Source organism: Onychomys torridus, chromosome 5 (genome assembly GCF_903995425.1).
Source record: "Onychomys torridus chromosome 5, mOncTor1.1, whole genome shotgun sequence".
Taxonomy (NCBI): Eukaryota; Metazoa; Chordata; class Mammalia; order Rodentia; family Cricetidae; genus Onychomys; species Onychomys torridus.
In genome coordinates, this window is record NC_050447.1 from 87,330,550 (window position 1) to 87,357,144 (window position 26,595).

General features: G+C 43.1%; 1 protein-coding gene and 1 pseudogene across 1 annotated transcript in view; one reads left to right on the plus strand and one right to left on the minus strand.

Annotated features, from left to right (window-relative positions):
• The window catches only part of Itgb1 (integrin subunit beta 1), a 48,461-nt gene extending 32,086 nt beyond the window's left edge, over positions 1–16,375 (minus strand). The window contains exon 1 of the mRNA XM_036188135.1: positions 16,067–16,375. The gene's annotated coding sequence lies outside the window, so the exon portion shown is untranslated. The remainder of the gene's footprint in view (positions 1–16,066) is intronic.
• An 8,947-nt stretch (positions 16,376–25,322) lies between these two features.
• Positions 25,323–25,794, plus strand: LOC118583437 (annotated as a pseudogene).
• Positions 25,795–26,595: the final 801 nt, after the last annotated feature.

Sequence of the window (26,595 nt, forward strand, 5' to 3'; positions counted from 1 at the left end):
TCCGATGGAGCACACTCCCGACTGAAGTCCCCTCTTCCCAGATGACTCTAGGTTCTGTTCTCTCCCTGAAGACTGCTCACCTGCCTACTAGTCAACTTGATCTACAGATTCTACCAAGTCTTCCCTAAAGATGGGAAATGTGGCTACCACATATACTAAATGTGATGCCTGCCCAAGAGGAGGAACTAACGGCAAGTCACAGTCTCCAAAAGAAACTGCATTTCAAACTGAATCATCTATGAGGCTGGTTAACCGATTAGAACTTCAGTGACTATGGAGAGTCTGGAATGCTGCAAGTTCAGAGCCAAATTATCTTGTGCCATCTTTAGCCCTCTTAATAGCATCTATTGCCCTTGCGGTGGTTTGCTTTAGAAAATCTGCACCCCCCCCCCTCCCAGGCTCAGGACACTTGGTCCCCATATGGTGGAACTGTTAAGGAATGTTTAGTCTTGCTGGAGAAAAGGCATCACTGAGGGAGGGCTTTGAGATTGAAAGACTTCCACCACTTCCGGTTTGCTCTCAGCTTCGTGTTTGTGGTTGAGGATATAAGTTCTCAGCTTTTTATTCAAACTACCATGCCTACTATTTAGTGCCATGCCGCTCTGGCTTGGTGACTCTTACTCTCCTGAAACCATGAGCCAAAACCAACTCTTCCTTAACTTATACTGGTCATGGAATTTTATCACAGCAACAGCAAAGTAACCACTATAGTCCTCCAAAGTTATCTTTTAGAATGTACTGACTTAGCAGATGACTAGCTTCCACCAACTCAAAAGCTAGAAGAATCACCAGCTAGCATCTGAGGCCAGCTGAGATTTCCCTGCTTTGCTATAACCCATCTCTCTGTTTCAACCACTGTACTTTGAAACTATCTTGATTATGGTTTTCTTTGTTCTGTTACATAAAACTATTATCACACGGAACATGCAATCTAGAATAACCTAAATCTGTGTTCCCAGGTCATAGTCACTTGTATTTGATTCTAGAATACACTATCCCTTTTGAGGTGAAAGTTGTGGTTTACGTCAACACAGGACGTGGTGCACAGAGCACACGTACTGTCTAACTACATGGAGATGGCAGGCTTCAGCTGGAATGGAAGGCTAAGGAGACATATGCAGAAGACGAATGGTGAGAAGTCAGTGCAGCGAGCCTGCACATGCAATGCGGGGAGGCCTGGGAACCCACAATCTCTCCCTAGTATCGTGTCTAAGCATGTACGCTGGGATATCTCCCTTACACTGGAATTGTCGCTTTTCCTCCATGTATTTATGGTCTTGTTGTTACATGTTGTTGGTGAGATTATTTTATTTTTTAAAGTTGTCTTAGGGTTTCTATTGCTGTGAAGAGACACTATAACCACAGAAATTCCTAAAGAAGGCGCACGCCTTTAATCCCAGCACTCGGGAGGCAGAGGCAGGCAGATCTCTGTGAGTTCGAAGCCAGCCTGGTCCAAAAAGCGAGTTCCAGGAAAGGTGCAAAGCTACACAGAGAAACCCTGTCTCGAAAAAACAAAAAAAGAAGGAATTTAATTTGGACTGGCTTACAGGTTCAGGGGTTTAGTCCATTTTTATCATGGTGAGATTGGCGGCACACAGAAAGACAAGGCGCTGGAGAGGTAGCAGAGAGTTCCACATCTGGATCAGCAGGAGCAGGAAGAGAATGACACTGGGCCTGGCTTGAGCATCTGAAACCTCAAAGCCCACCCCCAGTGACACACTTCTTCCAACAAGGCCACACCTCCTAATTGTGCCACTCACTATAAACCTATGAGAGGCACTTTCATTCAAAACACCACAAAAGTCGTTATCATATATATATATATACATTATATTTTAAAATCTTAAAGTACTTCTAAGAGTTGAATTATGAGCTGACAATAGCAGGGACTGAGTAAGAGCAACCATGCAGGCAGGAGCCAGATTATAAGCGGTTAAATTCTGTTTACTGTCATATCAGACAAACAGAAAGCCCTGGGATAAGATAGAACATGATTATATAAACATAGCAGGAAATTAATCAGGACCAGGATGGGGGGCAATATAGATGCCTCACAGACTGGCAGAGTTGACAGATATGTGGTGCCTCATGCCTATAATCCCAACACTCATAAAAATTGAGGCAAGAAGAATGTGAATCAAAGGCCAGCACAGACTATATGGCGAGTCTGTATATTAAGAAGTACAATGTGTCCAAGTGTACACAACAGCAAGGGAGGAAACACAAGCAAGTCTCCAACGGGGTGGTTACTTACAGGCTCTGCTATTTGCTTAGCTAAGGAAAGTGGGAGAAAGAAGGCTTCACTTCTAAAATAACTGGGTCAACAATGGGAATAGAGCTGAGGGAGGAAATGACACACTTGTTTTAGAAATGTGTATGTAAAAGGTCTAGATGACCTAGGAAAGCCACCTCTAGAGAGGAAAGACACAGATACAAATCTTAGGAAATAGGTTGTGTTGTGGAATATTACTTCAACTAGGCAAAGATGTGTTACATTTGTTTATGCTGCGTTTAATTATGTAAAGACAAGTTGCCATTTCCCCTTGTCTGCCTAAGACACCTGATGGTCTAATAAAAAGCTGAACGGCCAATAGCTTGGCAGTAGAGGGATAGGCAGGGCTGGTAGACAGAGAGAATAAGTAGGAGAAGAAATCTAGGCTTGAGACCAAGAAAGATGAGAGAATGAGGAAGAAAGAGAGGGAGATGTCCAGGGCCAGCTGCCAGACAGCCACCAGCCATACACAAGAGGCAGTGAAAGTAGGACATACGGAAAGGAAAGTAAAAGGCCCCGAGGCAAAACACAGATGAAGAGAAACAGGTTAATTTACGTTATAGAAGCCAGTGGGACAAGTATAAGTTAAGGCCGAGCATTCATAATTAGTAGTAAGTCTCCTTGTCATGATTTGGGAACTGGTTGGAGGCCCAAAAGAAAGCCTGCTACAAGGTTGGGGATAGAGGTAGACACACTAGAGATCATCATCCAGGTGGTAACTGAAATTATTAAATGAAAACCCAGGAAAAGAAGGAGGGCTGAGGGAAAACTTAAAGGGGCAAAGGCATGGAAAGGGAAGAGACATAAGATAAAGCCAGGCCTCCCTGAAGCAGAGCAGTCACCCAGACTGTTATGAATGCACCACCCTGAACATGGGCACTAGTCTTTGCCACAGCAGAGCCACTGCTCCATCAATTCCTTCTCAAGTTGGAACCCAAGACAACTGAGGACACAGGAAATGGGCAATAGCATTATGGAGCAGAACTGTGGGCCCAGCTGTCACTGCACACCCTACTTTATAAAGGCACAGTCTAACATTTTGTCATCTGTGACTACTTTAATCCTTGGATCTTCCCCAATGATCTGGGGTCCCAAGAGAACAAGATCTTACTGTCTTATCCACAGACACAGCACCAGAAGTACTTGGCTCAAAGATAATGCTCAACCTGAATGTCCCCACCCTGAGGACTACCTTTCATGGTACCAAAAGGCATCATGCAAGCTTCCAAAAGATCGAGGCAACCAACAGTCCTACCCAGCTATGGTGCCTAAGAAACACAACAACAAACAGCATGGCACAGTAATTCCAGTGCAGTAGTGGCATGCATACCTTGGCAGTAACCAGCAGCTTTCTAACTGAACTTAACACTTCAACAAGAGGAAAACCATGCCTAGTACTGGAAACAAAGCAAAAAACCCAGTCCTAGTGAAGTTATTCACTAACACATAGTTATTGGAGGAGAACTTACAACCTCTAATTTACTAAACCTACATAACTCCTACTAACAATCTATAAACATCTGTCCTTACACCCACAGATAAGTGTAGTCTTCACCTCTCACCAAGGAAACTTCCCTTTGCAACAGAGGCCACTACAGCAAACAAACCAAAATACAGAGTTGCAGAGCCCAGTCTCAATGGATACATCTACAAAACACACCTAAAGTTCCAGGAACATGGAAGAAGAGACAGAAGAAAGAGAGGAGGAGCCAGAATATCAGAGTTGCTGTCAGACTGTGTCTCCTAGTAACATCAGAAGCTACACACATGAAGCCTCTCCAACATGCATGCTCAAGCATGAGCTGAACACAGATGACACCAATGGATATGCCAAACTGGATGGAGAAAATCCCAGAACTACAGGCAATTGAGGAAAGGTGGGAGTAGGAGAGGTGGTCTTCTCCAGGGAAGGGCACAATCATTGGCTGTCCAGTGCCAAATAATCAGTCCTGAATATACATACATGTAACATTATACAGGTTGGACAGGTCATATTTAGGAATATATATATATATATATATATATATATATATATATATATATTACATATGTATGCAATTATAATCAATAAAAAGCCATGAATTTGAAGGAGAGCAAGAAGGGGTATATGGGAGAGTTTGGAGGGAGAAAAGGGAAGAGGAAAATGCTATAATTATATTATAATATCAAAAAAAAAACGCTCAAAATGTTTTGCTGGACGATATCAAATTATATACCTTGTTCTCGGACATTACTCATGAGCTCAGAAAGAAATGAGACCATCTCCATTTTAGGGATGAGGAATCCAAACCTCAGAGAGGTTAAATAACTTCACAGATGCAACTGTCACCTGCCTGCCTGACTCAGAAGCTATGACCTGACTCTGTGCTTCATGAAGTATAATCTTTGAAGACCTGTGGTGGTACTGTGTTCCCCGAAATACTGTGCAGTCTAATAAACTTATCTGGGGTCAGAGAACAGGACAGCCACAATATTAAACATAGAGGATAGGCAGTGGTAGCTCACGCCTTTAATCCTAGCATTCCAGAGGCTGAAATCCATCTATCTGTTCAAGGATACAGCCAAGCATGGTGACTCACACCTTTAATCCCAGGGAGTGAGCCTTTAATCCCAAGGAGTGATGGTGGAAAACAGAAAGATATATAAGGCGTGAGGACCAGAAACTAGAAGCATTCGCTGGTTAAGCATTCAGGCTTTCGAGCAGCAGTTCAGCTGAGATTCATTCCAGATGAGGACGCAGAGATTTCGAGTCTGAGGAAATAGGATCAGCTGAGAAACCGGCAAGGTGAGGTAGCTGTGGCCTGTTCTGTCTCTCTCATCTTCCAGCATTGACCCCAATAACTGGCCTGGGGTTTGATTTTATTAATAAGTACCTTTAAGATTCCTGCTACAAAGACCTACTTAGCTACTATTTTAAAAGAATGAACATCATCTAGAGTTAGAACTGATTCAGAGCACACAAATGGAAAAAGCTTATGATGTTGCTCCATGAGTTTATTTATTAAACATTCAAAGTGAATGGAGGCCAACATGTTATTTTCATCTCCAGATAGCAAGTTTTGTATCCTGTTCCCACAAAAACATCTCAAGCTTAGATTTTTTTAACCATACTCAATTTTATCTAAGGTGGCATAATTAATTCCTAAGCAAACTATTAAGGATAGCTTATAAATAATCCGTTTAGTAAGAATCAACCCACATGTATGCAACTGTTTTATTCTTTGGAGTAAACTTCTCTTTATTCAAAACTAAGCCTTTCTGAACCTTTAGACACTATTTACTAAATTTTTAATAAAATGTAAATAACTCAGTTGGTATTTCCTTTTACTTTTTTTAAAAGAGGGACAGGGTTTCTCTGTGTAGCTTTGTGCCTTTCCTGGATCTCACTCTGTAGCCCAGATCCGCCTGCCTCTGCCTCCCGAGTGCTGGGATTAAAGGCATGCGCCACCACTGCCCGGCTACAAATGAAATCTTTTAAAGCTTGACATATACAGATTGAGTACCCCTTATTAAAACTGCATGGGGTCCAAAAGTGTTGGCCTTTTTTTAGTCATTGAAATAGCTGCATAGTGAAATATCTTAGAAATATCCTGTAGCTTGCTTTGTAGGGCCTAAAGATAAAAAACCCCTTATGCTGGCTGGGCTGGAGAGATGGTTCAGAGGTTAAGAGCACTGACTGTTTTCTAGAGGTCCTGAGTTCAATTCCCAGCAACCACATGGTGGCTCACAACCATCTGTAATGAGAGCTGGTGCCCTCTTCTGGCCTGCAGGCATACAGGCAGACAGAACACTGTATACATAATAAATAAATAAATCTTAAACAAACAAACAAACAAACAAAAAACCCTTATGCTTAACATGTGCCTTACACACATGCCTGATGGTAGTTCTGTTGAGTATTAAAGTGTACCTGCATACCACTGACCCTTTAAGGGACACTAGATGCAGAACTTTCCCTTGTGCTATGTTGACATTCAGAGATTTACATCTTGGACCATTAAAGATGTTCAGATAAAGAATGCTCAACCTATACTACTTTTGTAGAAATTCATTATTCTTTTGGGAGAAATTACTTTAAAAATAAGGAAATATCTTAGTCAGCAAAGTTACTTGCTGTGTGTATGAGGGCCTCAATTCAAATTCTTGGAGCACATGTAAAAAGCTCCATGTCAAGAGTGTGTGCCCATAATCCTAACACGGGGAGTGGGCAGGCAGAAACAAGGGGATTCCAGGGGGTTGCTGTTCAGACAACACAGCCAAACCTGAGCTCCAAGTTCAGTGAGAGATCCTGTCTCCACAGAATAAGGTAGAGAACAAATGAAGAAAATATCCTCTGTCAACTTGCGGCCTCCACAAGGTATGTGTAAGCCAAGTCATATAAAATGAAGTACCCAACAGCTAGGATGAAATCCAGCGATAAAACACTAGCCTGGCATGTGCAAGACCCTGTGTTCAACCCCCACTATAACAAACAAGTACCCACCAGATTATTTCTTATAAGGATATATTTGTGTAATATGGACACATCTGCACTATTTCCAATGAATTAACCAAGTGAGAAAACAGTGCATACCTAGTGTATGCTAGACTCATAAATAAAAAGGTCCCAATAAGAAAACCTCAGGCCAAATCCCAAAGCCCAAGCAAGGTCTTACCAAAATTAGATTTCCAATATGAAAGGCTAAAGATTTACACCATTCCTATACTTCCTTTGTTATATCATAGCATTTTTAAACGTTTTTACCTTAATGGTAGAAAATATGCTACTTATATTTAGGTATATCATAAATATGTCCTAAATGCTATATCACCATTCCCTGTATCTGCTTTTTAAAGAGGGCAAAAAGAGCTGGGCATCTTTAACCAGGTGTCGGGAGGCAGAGGCACATGAATCTCTGAGTTTGAGGTCAACCTGGACTACACAAAGAGTTCCAGACCAGCTAGAGCTACACAGGGAGGCACTATCTCTCCAAAATAAACAAATAAATGATGGATGGATGAATGGATGGATGGATGGATAAATGGGGAGAGAAATAAATAGGTCAATAAGTGATTTTAATACATAAAAATCAGTATTCAAGAAAAATAACACAGGAAACTAAAAGACTCTAGGAATTAACAAATGGTTCCTTCTACTGTCACTCATGGACAATAATAAAATAGAAAGACCTTGAAAAAAAGAAACCAACCTTTTGAGCTCTGTATCATCTGAGGGTGAGATATGGAGATGAAGTCAGATCCTGGTGAGATCACCTTTCTCTTACAGGAAGAACAATTAATACTCATTTTTTTCTGTCTAACAGGAAGAGGTATGGTGATGACTAGGGAGTCAGTCATTGGCCCAAATATTAATAACAAGAACAAATTAAATATTAACAAAATTTAGCAAAAAGAGCCAGGTGTGGTGGCACACACCTTTAATTCCAGCACTCAGGAGGCAGAGGCAAGTGGATCTCTGTGAGTTTGAGACCAGCTTGTTCTACAAAGCAAGCACCAAGACAGCCAGAACTACAAACAGAAACCCATTCCCAAACAAGCAAACAAAAAATTATCAAAAAGCACATGGAAGAAGAAGACAAGGCTAGAAAAAGGAGGCCAAGTAATCCAAACTGGAAATGTTAGTAGCATCTCACTGCAGCCTACTGCCTTAAGAAGTACAATAGTCTCATTAGAGAGCCTCCTAAAACCAGCCGCAACTCTACCCTGACTGCAGAAAAGACTTCAGAAGAACTCAATGAAAACCCTTTCTAACCAATAAAACATTTGTCTGAGACTAATAAACTCTAACAATGAAGGCTGTTGTTTAAGGCTGAGCACAATGGTTCACGCTTGTAATCCCAGGACTGTGAGGCTGAGGTAAGGGGATTTCTGTAAGTCCGAGGCTAGTTTGTTCTATACAGTAAGTTCCAGCTTGGTTTCGCTACAATATAATAAGAAGAAGGAAGAGGAGGAAAAGGAGAATAGTAATAACAATAACAAGTGTTTGATCCAAAGCTCACAAAGGAATCTGAAAAACGTTCACTCACAAGACAAATAGATGCCCTTAAGAAAAATACAAGCTGACACAGCAAGTCTGAATACATAACTAGTAATGATTCCACCATCCCAAGGGAAATCAGAGTATGGACATCTGCTTCTGAAACCATCAACTCCAGGAACATGATCAACAAAACAAGATCACACCTGAGATGTCATACAAAACACAAGCCAGCAAAGGAAAGGAAGAGCTAACACGACGGTGTGCTGACTCAAGACAACGGACGCTTCCCCACCACCCCCACCCAAAAGGGCAGCCCCGTGGGAAAGCATCAGTTCAAATCAGACACTAAAAAGGAAACCCACTGACTGCCAAAGGATGGATTTTGAAAATAAAACGTTTTAAGCAGAGCTATTAAGCCAAAATATGAACTGCCTTCCTTCCCAGCACCATCTGCCATCAAAACTCTATTACCTAGCAAATAAGACTTTCCAAACTAACCTAGTAAGCTGTCCTTTATACTTTCTATATATGTACATTTTTCCTTCTTTCTGCTTTGCTGTTGTTGTTTTGTTTTTCCCTATCAGAGGAAAACATGAATTATCAAATGTTTCAATTGGCAAAATTTACTTTTGTGCCCAAATGTAAGTGTGAAGAGATCTTGGCAAAAGTTAACTACCTGAGGGCTGGAGAGAAAGAAGGCTCGGTGCTTAAGAGCACTTGTTGCTTGCTCTTGCAGAGAACTCAGATCCTGTTCCCAGCATCCCAGCATCCACACCGGTAGCTTAAGATCATCTATAATTCCAGGAGCAGGAGATCCCAACACCCTCTTCTAGCCTCTGCTGGCAGCAACATACATGTGGTACACATGCATACATGCAGGCCCACACACATAAAAATAAATAAATCTTTTTTTAAAAAAGTTAACTACCTGTTAGTGGTAACAACAGCATTTTCATTCTATATGTAATTCAATTATAAGGAATTTCAATTCAATACGTTTCCACATTGCATCCTCTATCTACTGGTTTGGACAGATTATTCCACCTTTGTTTCTTGATCTTGTTCACTCTGAGCACCACCTTTACCCTGTCTTCTTTCTCTCCCTGCAGAGGACAGAGCAAGCACAACTAAGGCATACTCTACGCAGCACGTGTTTAAACCAAATTACAGAAGTCACTTCATTTCTCACTTTACTCAAGAGCAGGCAGGGAATGAGGGACACCTATTTCAGAATTTTGGAAAGGATAAAACATGACCCTGAAGGAAAAGTTCAGCAACAAGAATCTTCGTACTGATTTTCTTATTGCTGGCAAGTATTTAGTTATCATAAGAGAAAAAACAAAAAACTGAAGCCGGGCGGTGGTGGTGCACACCTTTAATCCCAGCACTCAGGAGGCAGAGCCAGGCAGATCTCTGTGAGCTCGAGGCCAGCCTGGGCTACAGAAGGAGTTCCAGGACAGGCGCAAAACTACACAGAGAAACCCTGTCTCGAAAAACAAAACAAAACAAACAAACAAACAAAAAAACTGAATGACTATTTAATGTATTTCTCAACTTGTTTTGTTGTTCTGTGCTAAAGACTGAACCCAAGACCTTGCAAGTATGCATAGACTCCACCACAAGAGCTCCAACTTCTGCAACCCTTTTAAAGTCATGCTTCCATGCATCTTTAATAAAGATAACTTACTCCTATTGTATATTATTACATTTTCCAAATGTAACATTGGAATACTAAACGCACAGTTTCAAATTTCAATATCCTAATAATCAAATAGTACAAACTCACTACTGACCTCTAAGAAGGGCCAAAATCATAACATGAAATAAATCATACATAATCTATAAGATAGTGGCTGTACTAGAAAGAGCTATTAACATCCTAATTTCAGAGTATGAAGTTTATTCATATTCAGTAAACATGTATACTGTGAAATAGACTTCTGTGCTTCAAATAGCACATCCCAAATTCTGCATACAAACATTTTCACCCCTCCACTGAAACTACATTCCTTAAGCAAAATACAATGCTAATTTTCTTCTACCTTTATGACTTTTACTTATTTTCTGTTTTGTTTTATTTGGGCCATTAATCTTCAACAGCCACAATAAACAGAATTCATTCTTTTCTTTAAAAAACATAATCTTAATGTTGCCTAGCACAGAGAGAAAACGGCCAACTTCCAGTGACATTCAATAATGTGTGATTATTTTTACTATGTTTTTAACTAATTGCATTCATGCATGTGACATACCTTGAAAAGAACTCAGGCCTTTGTTTAACATTTCCATTTATAGACACAGTCACATGCAAGCAACATTTGTCAAATTAGGCAGCACTCTGCCTCCCAGCTACACTGTCTTTTGGTCTCTTTTAAACACATCGTTCATGTCATCCATACCTTAGCTCAGCCCATTCCTCATTTAGACCTCATCTTCTCCACCAAACCTTCCAAAACCACCTAAGCCATGGCTGACCTTTTAATCAAAAACCGAGAGTATCAACTGGCATGGTATACTGACTGTATTGTATAAACAACTATTTGGTTTTGTCATGTTTTCCTGAGTGGAACACAACTGTCCCAACTAGGAAATTAAAAGACATGCAGACCTCTTGGTTTACACTCACTGAGCACAATGTTCTCAGTCTCAATACACTAAAATGCCCAAGTAAAGACACCCAGACAAATGGCTGCCCGTAACAGATTTGACTCATCAGCACTGGCAGAATCCTGCCAGGGTCACTGCACCAGTTACACTTTCTTATGACGACACAAGAAAACAGCTGCCCGGGGCTGGGCATGGCTCAACAGCCAGAGCAATGCTGCTCTTCCAGACAACCCAAGTTCAGGTCCAAGTTTACATCAGGTGGCTCACAACCATCTGTAATTCCAGCTCCAGGGAACCTAAAGCCTCTGGCCTCTGAAGGAGCTCACATTCATGTACAAACTCATATGCAAACACACATCCACATATAACTAAAGATAATTTTTTTTTTAATTTAAAGAAAATGGTTTCTCACGAAAGAACAAAAAAACTGTATCCTGCAGTGCTTAGAACAGGCAGCCACTGCCTCTCATCTCAGAGTGAGAGCAGAGTGCAGATGTGAAACCAAAGCCTTCAGAAGCGCTGCACCCACCTCACAGAAATCCAGGGCAGAGACTTCTCTGAACCCAGGTTTCCCAGGGAGAAGCCTCCCCTAAGTCAGACTGGGGCTCTGATCACTGCTCTGGGGAAGGGATAGAGAACTAGGACAGTCTCTAATTTAAACACGCTAATTGCTGGAACACCTCACAAATCCCTACATATTCTCTAAAATGGCTGGCCAAGGAAGCAAAGTTCAGAGAAGAAGCTGGGAAAGTGAACTGCTTTCCCTATTCCTCTTCCCCCAGCCACCCCTGAAGAGTCCCCTGATTCTCCCTCAGAGGCCCCTTTCCTACACTACACTCCGGCACTTTTATCTGCAGCCTACACTATCAACCAGTATTGGCAGAAGAATAATTCCCAATCCCAAACTACACACCTCTACCTATGCCCTGGGGTTACCTTTAAAAAGCCCAGCATTGTAGAGCCTACCTTCTGGTGGTCCACTGCCTCCCTGGGTCCCTTTCTGTTTCTGTCAACTCGAACCCACCTCGCCAATTCTCCTTCCTAAACGGCCTAACTCTGGTTCCCCACCTGCTACCACTTGGGATCTCTAAGTTTACAATCTTATCTTTGTCACCAAAAAAATTAGGAGTATCCACATGCCCATTATTTATAAATTAAAATACACCTATTTCTATAGCAATACAATCATAATAAACACTTTGAAATTTTAAAAACTATAAACAGATTGTCTAAAATGTTCTTCCTTACAGTCCAATGAGTCATTTTGCATATCCCTGGGGTTAAAAACCTATATTTTGAAGTCTTGGTATAATGAGACTGCTCCTGTAAGAAATGTATGTATACATATCCATATATTCTTATATTTATAAAAGTTCTTACAATATATAATATATACATGCATGTATATGCATACAGATTTGCATGCATGTATTTCTGTGTCCTGGCTGGTTTTGTGTGTCAAGTTGACACAAGCTTGAGTCAGAGAGGAAGGAGCCTCAGCTGAGGAGATGCCTCCATAAGATCCATCAGTAAAGGCATTTTCTCAATTAGTGATCAATGGGGGAGGGCCCAGCCCACGGTGGGTGGTGCCATCCCTGGGCTGCCGGTCCTAGGTTCTGTAAGAAAGCAGGATGAGCAAGCCATGGGAAGCAAACTAGTAAGCAGCACCCTCCATGGTCTCTGCATCAGCTCCTGCCTCCAGCTTCCTGCTCTGCTTGAGTTCCTGTCCTGACTTCCTTCAATAATGAGCAGCAATATGGAAGGGTAAGCCAAATAAACCTTTTCCTCCCCACTTGCTTTTTGGTCATGGTGTTTTGTCACAGCAATTGAAACTCCATCTAAGACAGTCTGCTATGTATAAATGTAAATTTCAAAGAGCCTCTTTTCTCGTGTACACATTTCATGATGATATGCATTGGTAAAGATAATTATTATCTTCCAAAGCCACACACCAAAAGTAAAGTTTTCGAACTGTGAGAAATTTACAAAGTACTACAGCTTTGTTCTTTTCCACACAGCTCCTGAAAGTGAGGTACACTGCTCTCACCTCCTGTGCAATCTCTAACCCGTCAGTATTCTGTGCGCTGTCCCTTACCTCCGCTTTCTGAGACTGGATATTGCTACCACTGCAGATCTGATCCAGAAAACTCACTTATTCTTTCCTCCCCTTATCCTCACATCCTTGACTGCCACCTAATTGACACGTGATAAACAAACTCTGAAAACATATAACCAAAGTTACAATAAACAGTAATATAACAGAAAACACCAATATAATCAGTCTCAAACTCACTAATGTGCTGATAAATGGTAAAAGTTTATTTTAACATATTCACAGAATATAATCATGGATCCCATCCACAAGGAGTCTTCAAATCAGCTGGGCTTCTTACACATCAAGAATTTTACATTTAAATTATGAGAAAAAAAATCCTCTAGAACTCTCACCAGTCACAGCATGTTTATCTCATCACTCTGGCAGCACAGCTAAGAGCAGGACAGTCACAGAACACTAGAGAAAGTATTTTCTTCAGACAACATGCTGTGTTACACAACTCCCTCTCTACCGGTAAGCCAGGGCTAGTTTTATTAGCAAAAAGCCAAACAGTAAAGCAATTACATTAGGCAGCAAGCATTCTGGACAAACTTATTAATTTTCAAGATAATCTGTCAAACCAATTAATTTTCCTTGTAATAAATAGTGATGAGAGCTGACTGGCATCCTTGGAGTTAATCAACACAACTACATTTTCATTTCAGTGATGTTGATTAAGGACAGATTCAGGCCGGGCGGCGGTGGCACACGCCTTTAATCCCAGCACTCAGGAGGCAGAGGCAGGTGGATCTCTGTGAGTTTGAGGCCAGCCTGGTCTACAGAGTGAGTTCCGGGAAAGGCGCAAAGTTACAGAAAAACCCTGTCTCGAAAAACAAAAAAAATAGGGGTAGATTCAAATTAGGCTGATCAGAAAATTAAAAAGACGGCTGGCAGTTGGTGTTAAAAGCACTAAACCCAGGGCCCAGCAGAGGCAGGTGGAGCTCTGAGACTTGTTCAAGGCCAGCATGGTCTACAGAGCAACTTCCAGAATAGCCAAGTCTACACAAAGAAACCCTGTCTCAAAAACCAAAAAAAAGGAGAGAAAAAAAGGACTAAATTCATGCTTTTTCAACCCTGTTAATTCTGTACTTGTACTCTGTATGTACAGAATTCTGAAGATTAAAAAGGGGGTGGGGGAATGGTAGCTGCTCTTCCAGAGGACCTGGTTCTGTTCCTAGAACCCTCATGGTGACTGAGAACCATCCCTGGTCCAGGTCCAGGGGATCTGACTCCCTCTCCTGTCCTCCACAGGTGCTGCAATGCCCACGGCAAACTCCCATGCCAGCAGGCGCCCACCCACATAAAACTGAAAAATGAACTTTTAAAAAGGTAACAACCTGGGCCAATGAGATGGCTCGGCACATGAAAGCGTTTCCCCAAACCAGGCAACCTGAATTCAATCCCTGGAATCCATGTTTGGTGGACAAAAAGAACAAATCTCACAAATTTACCCTCTGACCTCCACCTGTGTGTCAGTACACCCACACACAAAAATAATTATAAATTAAAGAAACCACCTTAGTGCACAACTTCACATCCTTTTAAAAAGACTTCAACAACACAGATTCTTCTACGGTAGTCCTGTGAATTCAACACAGATAAGCTAGAATTTGCTTTCTGCTCACTTAAGAAACTATCATTCTAGTGTGTTCTACTCTCCCCAAGTGCTTATGTGCCACGTACCAGTGCTTCGTCTGCTTTTATGTCATTCTTCAGTCATTTATCCTTGATGAGTCACAATCACTCATAAATATGAATATCATACTGAGATTAAGTCATAGAAATCACTCATATAGACATAATATGTTCTATCTAAATATGAATATATAATATATAAATACGAATAACATAATCGCTCATAAATGAGTATCATACTGAGATTCTTCCCTTCTGGCCTTAATGTACATAGATGTGTAATAGTTAACTTTCAACTGAAATTTCTTAGCCTTTTCTACAAGTTATCTAGGATATGACCTATTGTAATGACTGTGTGTGAGTTAAGAAAGAACTGAACCAAAATTAATCAGACATTTATTTCTGTACTATGCGCGCACCAACAACAAAAATAAAAAAATAAAAATAAACTTCATCATACTACCCTCTTCATATCCACGTGGAATGGCAGAGCCAGGAAACCTTCCTAATGTTACCAAAACATTCTAAGAAGTTTGTAGACCTTTTAACTGTACCAAGGAACAACGAAAAGGCACCAATATACACGGAGCATTATTGTCTAAGCTTGAGGTTTTACATTTTACTTACTGTGTCTTGTATTATTTTTAAGTCCACACTGGCACTGCCCTGGCATGTCCTATATACTATGCCTACTTTATTTTACATTAGGTGAGGTTACTTCGAGCATGGGCTCTGGAGGTGAGCCCATGAACTCTCCAAATACTTAAAACTCCGGCACACACCTCAGTGTCTGCATTTGTAAGAGATAAGCAGTCCCGACACCACCCCGATGGGGTCTCTGCAGTGAGGTCAGTACAAGGAAGCTGGGTCTGCCCCTGTCACTAGAATCACAATTATTACTATCATTAGTGCAGGAGCTCCTTCTCTCTTTTACAGATGAGGGAACGGAAACAGTATAATTTATTACTCATTTGTACCACCGAGTGCTAGGTTTCAAACGAAAAGTTCAAATTCACTGTGGCGTTCGGGATCAGGGCGGTCATTAGCCCAGCCTGTCACTAGGAGGCATGAGAAAGGGTAGGCAGCCACACGACACGAGGCCCCGGGCGGGCACCGCCTCGCGGACCTCGGACGCCGCGGCCTGGTTCCCGGGGTCCCGCGCCGCGCTCGGGAAAGGCGCTCGCTCGGGGACGGGCGGGCAGAACCCCGCAGGGGTCCCTGGGCACCGCCATCCCTGTCCTGGCCACCCTGGCCCCGCCACGGCCCGGTGTGACAGGCGTGGCTCGCGACCCACCCTCCGAGAGACCCTCCCTTAGGCAAGGCCGGGCGGGGCGTAAAGCTGCAAGCAGCCGGACGTGGCGGCGCGGCCGAGTCCCTAAGACGGGACCCGGCCCGGACCAGGCCGCGATGAGACACGCCTGGCCAGCCCTAGTTGCCCGGAGCCCACGCCCGCACGGCTGTCCGCCCGCGGCCTTACCTTTCCGCAGCGTCCGCCCGGCACGCGTGCGGCCCGGGCTCCGCCGCGTTCCGCCTCTCGGGGGGTCTCGGGCGGGTGTCGGCGGGCCTCGGCCCTTCGGAGGGTCTCGGGCCGGTGTCGGAGGGGCTCGGCTACTCGGACGGTCTCGGGCGGTGTCGGCGGGGCTCGGCCGCTCTGGCGGGTCTCCGGGACTCTTCAGCGTGTGGGCGGAGACTCGGCCCGCCGACTCCCTCAGGAAGCCGGCCCGGCCCCGCCTCCGCCGCGAAGATCCTTCTCCCAGGCCGGCGGCCAGGCCTTTCTCTCCCTCCGGAAACGCATTCCTCGGCGCCGCGTCAGCCGCGCCCGCAGGAGGGGGAGGCGGCAGGAAGAAGGGAGGTGGGGCTGGGTGCAGACAAAGGAGTCCGGCCGCCTGGCCCTTTCTGCCGAGGGCATGGCGCTGCAGCGGCCGAGGCGCCTGCTCCCCGGCGGGAAGGCCCAGCCGAAGCCGGTGTCCCGTCGCCAGGCACCCCGGGCCTGACCTGTCTGTGGGCTGAGGGCCGAGGAGGATGGAGTGGTAGCGCTCTGCAGGCTCCTCTCGAGCCTCCCGAGCACCCTGCGGGTGCAGCCTGCCTCCCGCTCCACCCCTGCTCTGCCACCTTGCCCGCCCGGGGAGCCGCTTGTGCATTTGTGTGAACAAGGAAAAATCTTGTGTTTATGGATTCATTTTCCCTTCTCTGGAAAAAAAAAAAAAAAAAAAAAAAAGAATTGAGAAGAAGCCAGCCAGTCTCAGAATCTAAATGAGAAGCTTGAAACTTGGGTCTTGCCACATCATACTGAAAGCCGTGTGGCAGGCAGGTGCCAGCAGCTTACCCGAACAGCGTGAGCTGCCAGGAGCAGGGCGCCCTGCCGCAGAGACAGGTCTCCTTGCCAGGTTTATGAACCCTACAAGTAGTGTTTCTGTTCTGGAAGAGTTTTAAAAAAAGAGAGAGAGAGATGCCGAAATAAAAACAATAGGAAATAACCACTATGGAAAAGTTACATATTGCCCATCAGCCAATCAAATGTATTGTTGAACTAAAGTCTCAAGAAATGAGCCTCGTTTTTCCTAATTAGTAAATGACGGAGCTGAGGGGCTACTTCTGCATCATCAGCCCAGTGGTAAAGCTCCGTGCCCTTGCCTTTAAAGGTATTGATTTTACCACTTCAGAGTTAAACCATTCGCCCGGTCTCTGCACAGGAAACTACTATATAAACATATTTCATCCATGCTTGGCCTGCGCTGCGTGGGCGTTTGATTGGGGGAGGCAGTAACAATCTACCACAAGATCCTAAGCAGGCTTCACAGGCAGTTCTAAAAATCAGTTCCTCAAGAACAGCTATCAACAGCTACTTAGGAGACACAGAAGTAAATGGTGTGCTTGTTCTGCTCCCCACCCACTCCCAGCCCCACGGGGGTCAGCCTAAGCTGAAAGAGTCCAATTTCCAGTGCCGAAGTCGTGAGCTTTGAAAAAGGGAGAAATTGATAAAAGCAACAATTGCTCAGAAATGTAGCTGTCCTTGAATTCATACAGATGTTAAGAAGCAGACGGTTACTTAGCTATCGAAAATGCACGAGCATTGTTCTAGTTTCTTGTCTTTTACTGGGACAATACCTGACAAAGCTATTCAGCGGAAGAGTTTATTTTAGCTCACAGTTCCAGGGCACAGTTCATCTTTGGCAAAGGAATTGTGGGTTGTAGGGGCTGAAGCTTGATTGAAGTCGTATTACACCCACTGCCATGTACCCTGTGCCTGGGGACTGAAGCTGCCTGGGCAGGGAATACAAACTGCTCTGGCCCTTTCAAGGTGTAAGCCTTTCCCCCACTGTAGCATTACTGTGATGTTGGTCGTTCTCCTCAGCAATAGCTGCGGCACCTATTTAGTAATAATTCAAGGGTGGAGACACAATTCTTTTAGTGAAGAGTGATGTATAAGAAACAGTGATGTGGGCCATCAAAAGTCCCTGTCCTACAATTTCAAAATACATAATTTATTTTTTTTAAGAACAGTCCCAGCCGGGCAGTGGCAACGCACGCCTTTAATCCCAGCACTCAGGAAGCAAGGCCAGGCATATCTCTGTGAGTTCGAGGTTAGCCTGGTCTACAGAGAGAGAGATCTGGGTTAGGCACCAAAACAACACGGAGAAACTCTGTCTCGGAAAACAAATAAATAAATAAATAAATAAATAAATAAACAAATAAATAAACAAACAAACAAACAAACAAATAAATAAAAGAACAGTCCTGTCCTGCCCGGGATCCTTCATTGGTTGCATTTTTCTCGGTGTTGGAGTACTCTCTTCAAGTCATCAGGATTCCTACTGGCAGGCACAGGCCCAGCCACCGGCCAGGAAAGTGAGCAAGTCCAAGCAATCTTGGACACATTCTCACCCTGCAAAGGTTTGAAGTGATCCCTCAGTCATGTTTGGCTGCCCCTGGACATCTTTGCTGACTTTCTATCCAGCTCATGAAGTGTGGTGTCTGAGCAGTGGTGGGATTTGGAATATCAGACGGTTTCCATTTGAGGTGGTCACAGATGAGATGTGCCAGTATTTTCCAAACCACAGGTTCCCTTTCTTGTGAATTCCAGTCAGAAACAATCCACATTTTTCAGGTAAGGGATAATCCTTCTTTAGTCGCTGTACCCACAGTCCCTATACTGAGGCCCATCGTGATCTCTAGCACCAGAATCTTCCATGCAACCAGCATGGTAGACTAATCCTCCATCCTGAAAACCAGGGTACAGGAGAAATGCAAAAGTCATCTTGCTTGTAACTTACACACAGGATGTCTCCATGTCTCCATCTCTAATAAGAGAAGATGAAGAACACCCTTTATTTTCTTGTAAAGAAGACAAAATTACTCTTTGGTCACCTTTGTATATGCATCCAAATTTGCAAAATGAAAACAGGTTGCTCTGTCATAAATATGGCACCTTTTTCTTTATTTAAAAAAAATGTATGTATATGGCTATTTTGCCTGCATGAGTGTCTGTGTACCACATGCGTGCCCGGTACCTGGGGTGTCAGATCTTCTGGAACGGGAGTTATAGTGAGTGCCATTGGGTGCTGGGACTCAGACCCAGGTCTTCTGGAAGAACAACAAGTGCTCTTAATCGCTGAACCATCTCTCCAGCCCCCGCCACCACTTTTTGTATTTTAGTCAAGGTCTCAAGTAATCCAGGTTGGCCCTGAACTCATTATACAGCCATTGATAGGAAATCACAACATGTCCACACGGTTGGGCTTGCCCGGCAGACCACCTAATTATTTCCGGTTCAAAATAGCCATTTCCAGGTCAGAACATCTCGCGTGGCTAGGACTCCATGGCTTTACATGGTTGTGTAAAGCGCACGTGGCCATGTAACCTATGCACATGCTTGGAGTAGCCACATTCAGTCCTGTACACATGGACAGCTCACTATTTAAAAAGCCAGCGCCAGTTTGCACAGGTCTCTCTTCTCTCTCCTCTCTCTCTCTCTCCCCTCTCCTCACTCACGTGTGTGCTTCACACAGGCCTGTCACATCTCTTCCTATCCTATATTAACAAACAGCTCTTCTGTGGATTTGTCGTGTTCAGGACGTGTTCCTCGCGGGGTAAGAGCGCTGATAAATAACTAACAGCCATGGCTAACCTTAAACTCCTAATCCTCCTGTCTCCAGAATACAATCCCTTTTTTAAAACTGTGAGAGTCGAGCATAGCTCTATAGAATAGCACCATGGGGTCCATTCCCAGCACTGAGGGAAAAAATGAAAACACAACCAGGAAGCCATGCACACTGTGAAAAAAAACAGTCCTGGGAATTACTGACATTTCGCAAAACTACAAAAGGTGAAACAGTCCTCTCAGTTCCTGCTTTTTCTGTCTCCAAATAAGTAAATAACATGCAAAAAGTCATATAACACAGAGAAACTGGAAGTTTCTTGATTTGGCAAGTGTTTGACTTGGGCTTGAAGGTCTCCACTGAGTGTTGGAGACAGTCTCCAGGAGGAACTGTGGATCATCTCCTGTACAACCACCTGCGGGGGGCATGCATCCTGTGTGTCAGGTACTTGGCTAACTTTTTAACTTTCTGTTTATTTATTTGGTGGTGGTGGTGTTTGTTTCATTTTGGTTTTGTTTGTTTTCCATTGTGGAGATAGAGCCCAAGGCCTTGCTAATACCTTAAGGCATTAGGTAGCCCTTCATTTCTCTGCATACCGAAGAGCATGCCGGGAAGTGGCAGACTACTGCTCATTGCAGCTTCAGCTAGCTGTCTTCCCCTTTTCCAGGTAAGTTAGTAGTGCCTGACTCAAGGTTTGTATATGGGTGGCATATGAGTAAGGCTGTCAGCTCTGGCCCTGCTTCCTGTACTCCATATATAGCATCCCTGCTTTTCCTTGGCTCAAGCCACAGAGTTTTATTTCCACTGGGTGTGAGCATTCCTTGCCAGCACTCAGATGCTGAACATTTTTAAGGGCCTGGAGGGAGCAGTGTTTGGGGGCAGCTCTCTGCAAACATTGAGTTTGTCCAGCTGCAGAAGGGAATGTGCCTTCCTAAATAAGAAGGAATATGCCAAACATGAGCACTTGAAGAGCACTGAAGTTATTTTGGGAGCCAGGGTCATTCATTACAGGAAATGAGGACTACAGAGAGGGCTACTGACTGCGAGGCAACGTTCCTCTCCTCCTTCATTTAACTTAACATTATCTGGGAGAAATGGAGCAATTACAATCCTGAATTAGAAACTGCTTCTTTTTAGCATAGATTCAGTGAGAAGTAGGAAGGCTTGCTTTTCCTAAAGAAAGAAGAAAAATATATTTGTTAGGAACATCTCCCTGCATTCACTGCCCCCAAATTAATCCTCACATCTTACATTAGTGAGAATTCTTGTCCCACTAAGTTATTGTTCAGGCCAATAAATAAAATACCACTGAGGCCTCAAAATTTGTAAGCAGAATTTCATATATGCATACATATCTTCATTATTTTGATTTCAGCTACATGGTAGCTTCAAAATATTAAGAAACGTCATTTTAAGCACAAATATAAATAGTCCCTTCTATAAACTAGGTGCTTAAATAAACACCTTTGCTACTGCCCTGGGACTTTGAATTATATATATCCATTAATGGTACCTGAGAAAAGTTTCAACACATTAGCTAGGTCTTCAATACTTTTTTGTAATAAGAGTTTCATTGCATATTATTTATATGTGGAAATTGAACTGACCTCTGATCAAACTACATAACTGAGGAGCTGTTTGTCTTTTTTTTTCTCCAAAGTTAAAAAAGAAAAAAAAAAAAAAACCTCAAAAGGAAACTAGAGCTTTTTATTTCAGATTTTCAGTTTAAGGGCCATGGGTGTGGCTCAGTGGTAGAGCAACTTCTTAGTATGCACAAGGTCCAGGGTTCAATCTCCGGCACTGAAAATGAAGTCATCATTTTAGACAGTAGAAGTGAAATGCCTTCAACAAATTGTATCTAAAATGATCCAGATTGAGGGCTGCAGTGCTTGGCTCAGTAGAACACTTGCCTAGCAAGTGAGAGGCTCCAAGCACTGGTCCCAGCACCACCAAAAGAGAAGTACAAAATAAAAAAGAATAAGAACTGGAGAGATGGCTCGGTAGGCAAGAGCACTCTCTATTCAGGCATAAGGTTCCAAGTTCAGATCCCAACACCCAAATAAAATACTGGGCCTGCCCACTAGCCTGTCACCCTAGGACTGTGGAGGATGGAGACATGAAGATAACTGGATTGCTAGCCTAGCTCCAGGTTCGGTGAGAGGGTCTGTCTCAAATGAACAAGGTGAAAACTTGATAGAGCAGGACCCCAAAATCCTACACATATGAACAGGTATGTGCACACACACAACACATGGATACAAAAAGTTAAAATGAAAAAAGAACTGAAGTCACTTACTAGACTTTGAAGGATAAGCGGAAATCCCATGCCCTAGCATCTTCCCTCTCTTCTTGGCACCACAGGCTCTGAGCCAGTCTGCATTAAGATCGCTGATGTCACCAGCCTCTCCCTCTTCATTCGCTAGAATGCCCTGGTTAGCACTGCTGCACAGACAGCTTTTTTTTTTTGGGGGGGGGGTGTTAAATGGAGAGAATTTGGCTCTGTGTGTGGTTTTCCTGAGCTAGAATGAAATGGTCTCAGTCTAAAATTCTTGATAGTTCTGTTCAGCTCTTGACTATTTTCATATACCTGACTTGCCCTCATTTAACTGCATTTGTACTAACATCCTCTGTTACTGTTCTCCATTTATAGTAAAAGATAAACCTTCCATTGTCTAAATTACCCTTTGTGACTGAAATATCAATTGAACTGTTTTATCTCTTTACTTTGGAGTTTGGCTACTGAAATAAAAACTCTCCAATCGAGCTGATGTACATACAATACCCACTTCATTGAATTGAAAGAACTAAAGTTTAGACTTTTTTATTGTGTGTGATATGGGAATGGTACATCAGTGCCATGGTGCCTAGGTGGAACAGAGGACAACCTTATGGAATCAGTTTTCTTCTACATTCACATGGGCCCCAGGAATCAAACTCAGATCTTCAGGCTTGCATAGCAAGTGCCTTTACCTGTTAGGCTCTCTTGCCAGCCCTGAACCGTATATAAAAGTTATTTATTATTTTTACTTATGTATATGGATGTATGCCTGCTTCGTGTGTGTGTGTGTGTGTGTGTGTGTGTGTGTGTGTGTGTGTGTGTGTGTGTGTTGCCCTTGGAGGCCAGAAGAGGGCATAGATCCCTTGAGGTTGAAGCTACAAGTTGTTGCCAGCCTCCACTGTGAGTGCTGAGAACTGAACCCAGATACTCTGGAAGAGCAGCAAGTGCTCCTAACTGTTGAGCCGTCTCTCTACCCTGAATCTTCTGTTTTTAAAACATGCTCTTGTGATTGATTGAATGGATTCATCATTGAATAATTAACTGCTTTTTTGTTGTTTTGTTTGACACAGGGTCTCACATAATGTAGCCTGGTGTCAAAGTTGCTATGTAGCTGAGGATGACCTTGAACTCCTGATCCTAGTATACCACATGCCCATCTTCTGAGGTGTTAGGGATCAAACTCAGGCATCATGCAGGCTAGTCAAGCACTATATAACTGAGCCACATCTTCAGCCTGTTTTTTGTTTTGTTTTTTATGGAGAGGCCCAAGTCAGTTTGGAACTCAAACATACCATCATGCTGGGCCAACTGTCTCAAATTCAAAAATGAAATTATTAAAGTGTAACAAGATAGAGAAAATGCCCTACAGTGATATAGGACTAGAATGACCTGCATTTTATCAGCCAGGGAAAAAGAGACAAGAGAGCAATACTAAGTTACTGAAATCAGAACCCAGACAGCCTGACTCCAGAGTTCACAATGCTTATCAAGGGCACTTACCTCCTCTGATCCTCTGGATAACTTTGCAGAAACAGTGTCTGCTCTGCTGCAGCACCACTGTGGAGGCCAGCCTGGCCATTCTCCAGGGAGGAAGAAGGAAAAGACAGTTTATCAGTATGAGTAAGCCCAGTTTCCAGATCAGCATTTGCAGTAAAAATGATGTAATATCCCCATCTGTAACACAAATTTTAAAAGGTCTTATAATAAAAAACCCAGAGCCAGATATTGGGGTAAAAACTAAAAGATCAGAGAAACAGAACAGCCAGCCACAAGTTCTTACCTCTATGAAATCCTCAGTCTCAAGAGAGTGAGTTCCTGTTTCGATGTACACAAATTGCTAAACGGTCTTATTAATAAAAAAAAACCCCAGAGCCAGATATTGGGGTGAAAGCTGAAAGATCAGAGGAATAAAACAAGGCAGCCACAAGGTTTTACCTCTATGAAATCCTCAGTCTCAAGAGAATGAGTTCCTGTTTCCTCACACCTTACCCATCTCAGTGTTCCTCTGAAGAACTGAGGACATGAGCTTGCTGCTAGGACTTGGACCCTAAAAACATGTAAAGGACAATGTTATCATCGTTACATATCACTGTAAAGGGACATACAATCATCATGAAGAGTATCCAACCTAATCATTCCAGATTCTGTAGTTACATACATTTATTAGAGACCTTATATGTGCCAACTTTCTCAAGAGCAGTGACTATCCCTTATGTATCTAACATAATTTTATGCCTACAATTATATCAGTTCTCTCTACATACTATAAAGTCACAGACTCTATTCCATTAAGATGAGTGTTATTAGAACAAAACAAACCCCTAGAACACAGCAAGCAGGATAAAGATGCAAGGAAAGTGGGGTCATTGGATGGCTGGTGGGCATGAAGAAGACAGTGCAACAACTGCTGTGAAAACCAGTTGTTCCTCGAGTAATTGAAAGTAGAGATAGGACCCGCAGGTTCCATTTGGATACACTCTGAAGAGAACTGTGTCTGTCTGTCCATCCATCTACCTATCTAAGACAGGGTCTCATGTAGCCCAAGCTAGCTTCAAAGGTTCTGTATCTGGGATTGGGATTACAGAAGTGTGCCACCCTTGTCCATCACAACATTCCATGCCATGCCTGTGGAAGCAGCCTGTGTACCCACAATAGACGGAAACAAAACGAAAATGTGGTCCATGGCAAATTCAATTGAATAATATTGCATCATGATGGGAAAAGGCGTCTTGATACATGCCACAACATGAATGCATGTGAAGATATCATGCATTGTAAGTAAGCATTAAAAAGCCAGTTATAAGTAAAATAAATTAAGCTAGTTACAAAACACATAAATACTGTGCAATGGGACCTGCAGGAGGAAACTCATGGAGACAGACAATAGCAGGTGATGTGGACTGAAGTCTGTAGGGGATGGGGAATGGGAAGCCATTGCTTTTTATGGGCGGAGAATTAGCTTTGTAGATGAAAAGCATTCTGAAGACTGGTCACACAACAGTGAGAAAATCCTTAACACTTTTGACCCATCCTCTGAAATCCGTTAAGATGGTGAATTTTATGTTACATTTTACTACATTCTTTAAAAACCATATTCCCTAGTTTGGAGTACTAAAAACGCTTAGAAATAATGATATGCACTGTAGTGTTAAAACCTTGCCAAGTGGAAAGAAACCTCACCCTTTGCCAACCAGAGGCTGAGTCCAACCTCAAATAGGAAACACACAAGATGGATTGAAGTGAAATGAGATTGGTGTATGCCAGAAAACAAGGAGACAACCTAGGTTCTTTCAATTATCTTGAAAAGGACATGGAGATACCTTAAAAAGTGAATGTCCTTTTCAGCAGCAGCCAAAATGACAAACACAAAGGGAAAGAGGTGGGGCGCTCACTATGTTCTCTGGCCTTTTAGGAAACATGGAGTTGTTTCTTTGGCCACTTATATGCGAATCTACAAGAAGAATGATATTGTAGACATCAAAGGAACGGGCACTGTTCAAAAAGGAATGTCCCATAAGCATTACCATGGCAAAACCGGAAGAGTCTATCATGTCACCCAGCATGCTGTAGGCATCACTGTAAACTAAGGGCAAGTCTCTCACCAAGAGGATTACTGTGCAGATTGAGCATGTCAAGCACTCTAAGAGCTGAGACAGCTTCCTCAATCGAGTGAAGGAAAATGATCAGAAGAAAAAGGAAGCCAAAGAAAAGGGCACCTGGCTTCAGCTGAAGAGCCAGGCTGCTCCACCCATAGACACACACCCTGTGAGGGCTAAAGGGAAGGAGCCTGATCAGCTGAAGCCCATTCTGTACACATTCATGGCCTAATGTATAGAAAGAAACAAAGGAGCTAAACTGTAAAGGGTTTTCCTAAAAGGGGGGAAAAAGTGAACGAGAGAGGTATTTTCATAAAATGTATTGCCACCAACAGTGTTCCTTCAAGAATAAAACAAGGAGGACCACCCTTCAAGGTACTTCTTTGCATTTATTTCCTGTGTCAGGTTCTCCCAAGCACCCACTGAACGTGACCCTATCTGCCCAGAACAGTGTCAGTTATACTGCGTACATGCCATGAGGATGCTTGAGAAGGCTGTTCTTCTTCACTGTTGAACCATTTAGTAAACTCGAAGCTAAAGTCTGAGAAGCATGCTAAATGATTTCTCATCTCTCCTTGGAGTTTTTTATTTTTGAATGATGGATGTTCTCTTCCCTTGGTTACTAAAGAGAATGTTTTAGCTGGTGCTACACTGGCAGAGCAGAACAAAGCTGGTGCCAGACATTACAAGAAAAACAAGGGTATTGTTGACATAAAATCTATACTTGGGCCGGGCGATGGTGGCACACGCCTTTAATCCCAGCACTTGGGAGGCAGAGGCAGGCGGATCTCTGTGAGTTCGAGGCCAGTCTGGTCTCCAAAGAAAGTTCCAGGAAAGGCGCAAAGCTACACAGAGAAACCCTGTTTTGAAAAAAAAAAAAAAATCTATACTTGAAGCCAGTTTTTCTTTCTCTCTCTCTCTCTCTCTCTCTCTCTCTCTCTCTCTCTTTCTTTACCAGAACGACTGATCCAAGACAGGTTTGCCATGTAAATCAGAGTCACCAACTCATGCACATGAAAAATCTTGCAGCTGG